This window comes from Rhynchophorus ferrugineus, unplaced genomic scaffold, assembly GCF_030347505.1.
Source record: "Rhynchophorus ferrugineus isolate W39M unplaced genomic scaffold, kcgeb_rfMv2 rfM4, whole genome shotgun sequence".
Taxonomy (NCBI): domain Eukaryota; kingdom Metazoa; phylum Arthropoda; class Insecta; order Coleoptera; family Curculionidae; genus Rhynchophorus; species Rhynchophorus ferrugineus.
Genome location: NW_027472583.1, coordinates 1,378,178 through 1,384,177, shown reverse-complemented (window position 1 = coordinate 1,384,177; position 6,000 = coordinate 1,378,178).

Genomic DNA, 6,000 nt, shown 5'->3' with positions numbered 1-6,000 from the left:
GAAAAAACAAAGTAGCCTAATCTTACCAGCAAATTTACTAACGGGGACACGTTTAGACTTAGGATGCAGGACTAAATTAGTTTAAAAGTAATACTCAAAAGTGTATCGATCTTATATAGCGAACCCCCAATATTCGGTCTATGAACAAATTCGGTCTACTGCAAAAAAAGTTAAACCAATATCAAGAGAGAAACTACAATATGAGGTAAATTATGGAATTGATAAAAAAAAGACGAAAAAGATAGAAGAGTATATAGCACATAACTAGAAATGCTGTAGACCAAACAATATTTAATATAAATAGTAATCAGATAAATCAAAAGATCAAACAATATAAACACAGTTGCTTCGAAGAACATGTAAGTTAATTAAGAAAAGAGGCAGACAAAGATTACTCGCTATAGAAAGCAACTCGGATATTTAAAAGCTCAATTATTCACGGGACATTCATCTAACGTATTCCACCCAAATGATATAGAAACTATAATAGATACACATCCTGTTTATTAGCCCCATGTAGCTGTAAATCTGATTTCTCCAGGGGAAGTTGCAACAGAAATTGATAACAACAAACTTGGCAAAATAAAGTTTTTTGCAGTATGGGCATAGAGTAATAGAGAGAAAACTCAATAGGGCGCTCTGAAGAAAAGTTTTGTTTTGCCCAACTACCAGATGAGGTTAAAACCAAATTACTTGAATGGCCAATTTAAATCTCCATTATAGGCACCTGCAAGGAAAAAATTTTTCTGTGAAAGACATTTGATTGGCTCTTTGAGAAAGTTTAGCATGTGACAGCCATGACATCACGCTTAATTGACCAATAAAATATAAATAAAAACAATTTAATTTCTGAAATAAATTTATTAATTAAATGAATTATTATAAATTAAATAAATTTTTTTTATAACATCTTTATTAGATACGCTTAGTACAATCTTAATTATTATTATTATTACAATTAATTTATTACTACTTTTCCTATGTACTTGGATTAATTAACAAGCAAGACGAGTACGAGAAAATACATCAGTATGTATTCCTCAATTATAAAATTATAATTATTTATTAATTATTAACTTATAGCTATAGTTTACACTAATAATACACACTAAATGTTTACACAAGTTCGTATGGTTTTGTTCGTTTCAGTCTCCTGACATCCTGTGCGCTGTCCAGCAGTTGTATTGCTTCCACGTTAGAATGATTTAGTAATCTTCTTTCGTGTTTCAAGGCGAAATCCTGCACAACTTCGCAAATCCATTTGATTTCCATGTCATCGTGCAGTTCTTCATTGGTTACATAGCGATAGGCATTGGTAATCAATCGAAGAATCTTGTTTTGACAGCGCTGTATGACTAACTGATTTGAATATTTAGTGCAACCCCATATTTGCACCCCATAGGTCCAAATTGTATTATAGATCAACCTCTTTGATTTTAGATCAAGTTGGGAGTATCTTCCGACTAACCAGTATAGTTGTTTTATTTTGGTTCTAATGTGTCTTACTTTTTGTCTAACGTGATGCTTCCACTTTAATCTACCGTCAAGATGGATTCCAAGGTATTTTGCTGATTCTGCTTGAGGAATCTGGCATCCATTGAGTGATATAATTAAGTTTTTATTATTTAGCCTTAATGCAAAATTAACGTGGACAGATTTGGAGCTATTAAGTTGAATTTTCCAATCTTTTGTCCATTTGTAGATTTTGTTGACTGCCACTTGCACTTTTTCTATTGCCCTAGGCAGAGATATATCTTTTGCCATAATAACTGTGTCATCAGCAAAGGTTCCAAGAAGTGTTTCTTTTGTTGTTGGAATGTCAGCAGTGTAGAGCAGATACAGGAGAGGTCCTAAGACGCTACCTTGTGGAACTCCAGCCGAGATATTTTTAAATGTCGAGAACGCCTTTTCGTGCGATACTCTAAATTTTCTTCCGAATAAATATGACTCCAGCAATTGACAATAGTTACGAGGTAACAATTTGCTCATCTTACAGATTAATCCCAAATGCCAAACCCGATCAAAAGCTTGTGAGACATCCAGGAATATTGCAGGGCAGTATTTCTTTTCTTCAAACGCTCTTTCAATAGCCGCAGTTACTCTGTGCACTTGATCGATAGTTGAATGGTGATTTCGAAAACCAATTAAATAAATGAAATAAATATAATCTATAAAACTGCAAATTATTTATAAAATATAAAGAATGAATCCCCTCAAGGTGATGATTAAATTTTTAATTTACTTTAACAAATTTGTTTTTACTTGGACAATAACATTTGATTACTATTTAATTCCTAAATCCCAACGTACCCAATTTATACCTACATATATTTATATGTAATATATGTAGTTGTATGATTTTTTGGTAGTTTACTTGTAAATAACAATATATTGTATATTAATATTATAGCATTTTGGTACGATATTTTTCAAGATTGTTAATGTAATAGGGTAAAAAAGGTTAAAATTGGGAATGATAAATAGTAAAATAATTTGACTGTTTTTATAGCAATAATATATAACATTTCGATTACTCGATAATAATAAATAAAACATTTTTGTCATTTCATTCAGATAGTTTTTAATTATGTCATGGATAAGTTTTTTTTCTATGTTTAGGTATATATATATATATATATATATATATATATATATATATATATATATATATATATATATATATATATATATATCTTTAGTTGTTAGGTTTTGTTTAAGTACTATTGTACTGTCTATATTTATTATACTATATTATTTAAAAATAGTAATTAACACATTAAAATACAATAAAACATTTGTGGGGTATTATTCCGTTCCATAAAAAAATTCATTCATTTTTACAGATCCACAGGACATTCAAATACAAAACTAATTCTACTTCGTTTAAAATTAAATTATAAATTGCATGTTATGTATTATTATTATAATAGTATTCAGTAATTATTATTTTCTTTTTCTTTTTTAAAGTCAGTTCGTGAATAAATTTATACATTTCCGTCTCGCTTATACTACCGTTGGAAAATATAACCACATATAAATATAACTGCCCCAAGCAATTATCTCCTTCCTTTGCTCTCTCACAATTTTTACAGGAAAGGATTCGTACATCTTTGTCTGACATCACGAAATGAAAAAAACAATCAAATCGCGCATTTGACTGAAAATAGTAGTTACTGTTTTTTGATTATCAACTGTTTCGACTGTTTTGTGACTATCAACTGTTTCGACTGTTTTCAGTCGATAGTTCCCAACGCTTTTAAGGCTAAAAAACCTCATTTACAACTTCTTTATCTTTTAGTTGTTATATAGAAGAAATATGCGCAAAGTATATAGTCCTCAAGAGAAAAGCCAATATTTATTTTAGTATTTAATCGGTCTTAAAATAGTACCATTAACTCCCGCTGAAGTGAGAACTTATATGTCTTGAATCACTATTGTCAAAACACATATCTCCCTTGAAAGTAAACAGCAGCGTGAAAAGCACGATTCTATTAAGAGGGTAAAGGAACTGAAAGGTGACAAGTAATAAAAGGGGTTGATGATGACTGAACCGGAGTTCTCAAAGGAGATATGGCAGTGAAATAAATCAGTAATAGGAAGACGTGTAAAGGATTAAATTGATTAAAAAATTTGGATTAAGTGTATGTATTACTTAATTAATTAATTAAAATATGTTGAGGTTTTGTTTTGTGTTTGTTGGGTGTTTTAGTGTTTCAGTGTTGCTATTTCATGTTCCCCTAGGATTTACTAGGAGAATGTTCCTAGGTTTCAAGTCATGAAGAGTTTACTATATACTTTTTCCTGCTTTTGTTTACTGTAAGTTACTCAACTGTCAAAATTTCAGACGATTCTTGAAGTATTTGAAACGAATTTTCATAGAGGAACTGTTCCAATTCACCATCAATGATTTTTGAGGCCTGCTCATTGCTTTACAAATCAAAACTGTTAATTTTAATGCACATAAACCTATTTGAACACGTTAGTTGTAGAGTTAAGGATTGTTTCCTTTCTTGTTGAACTAAAATACGATGAGCTTTTTTCAGTGTTGATTATGTTTTATAATTTAAACAAAATAATGTAATTTATGAAATATGTGGTTCCGATTTAGGATTTTTTAGAACATTTATCACTAGAGAAGATAAAAATAATTTTCTGCCTCTACGCTAATAAATTAAATCACTGACACGAAGCTGTATATGTTTTGAATTTGTTGTCAAAACAAATGTCTATTTTGAAAATAAATAGCGTAAATCTAAGGCAGATGAACTAAAATGACACACATGATTAAGATAATACCCATTTAGTTCTATCAACTTGGTTAAAAGGTGAAATTAACCTAAAATAAAGTTAATAATCATATCAAAAACATAAACTTGTTGTGCTCTAACCGTGTCAAAATTACATCTACAGTATCAAACCAAATTACTCTGAATGCCATATGTTTATATTCACTTATACATTAGCTTATATAGAAGTAATTGAATCCAAATAGCCAACATATAACATAAATTTAATATAGTATATTAACTAATACTGTTTTAAAAATATTTTAAAGTCTCCGTCGGACCAACTAGGGTTTATCTGGACTGGACCTACGGTTTAACGTGGGCTCCGAACTACGGTCCTCGACATTAAGCCTACTGACTGGCGAGTGACCAACTTAGAAATCATCCCAGAAGACATCCGGTTTTACGCAGCCTGGTTACTGGCGTGACTGGGATGATTTTCCTTATCGGATTTTGCACTCTTTCCTAAGGATAATCACAAATGTTAAACATTCACAAATATAAATTAACGACCATGCAATAGCTGGATTCGAACTCGCGACTATCGCAACAGTATCACCTGCTTTCCTGTCGCCTTTACCACTGCTCCAACGAAGCCAGCAACTGATTATTTAATATAATATATTTATTATAACATATTTTAACATATATAATTTTATTTAATATATTTTTATTTATATTGTTAATATATTGAGAAAATATGGAATAATTGGGAGGAAAATAGTAAGTTGTTTTCTTATACAAAATATTATTTTGAATGTCGTTAATAGTTTTACTGTTAAAGGAAATCAACATTTTTGTTGGTAGTCAAATATTTATGGATGAGTTTGAAATTTGGAAGTTTGGAGATCGTTTGTTATAGTTTGAAAAGAATTGTAAGGTAGATGTAGATAATACGAAGTTCACCGATTCAATTTTATCTTAATTCAATATCTCTTAATTTAGAAACTCTTAGGTTACTGGAACCTAAAACGACAGAATCCTCAATCCCACAAATCCTTGTTTCTAGAAACTATTAGTACCATTGTTACTCATACCAACAATTATTTGTTAACATTATAATTTTAGTAAAACTAGACATTCAGTCAGTCAATTATTCTAGTTAAATGATAAAATCACTGAGGAAAGTCTGCAATTGAAGTTATTGCATTGAAAATATTAAAACTTATTTGTATTAAATAATCTATATACATTTAATTTTTAGAGAATCCCTGGTATGTTCTGATGTGACGGGACACATGAAATTAACAAAACAGCTGTTAATATAGCGAAGGTCGTTAACCAGCAATGGAGGAACTGCATTTTTGCCTAATTTATATTAATACTAGTTTGTCTCCGCCCTCTTCGTTGGGCATATGATAAAATGTGACTGTAAACTCAGATACAATATGAACAATATGTTTAATTTCAAGATGATGATAAATATACAATTAAAATTCGATTGTCGAACTGTTCGCTTTATTTTTTAAAATTAATTTTTTACTTTAAAACTAAACGAATGAAGACTATAGTTAAAGCCCAGCTATAAGGCATTTGACATTCTATATAACAGGTCAATTGAAAAGTCCCCGGTCTGACACATAGATGGCGCTACTAGAATTAAATCCATATGATTTTTAGTTAAAACACTAACCCTCAAAAGATGCGTGTATAAATTTGACAGCTATCCGAGTATTAGTTTGTAATTTAAGTAAATTATAGCATTTTGAGTGAA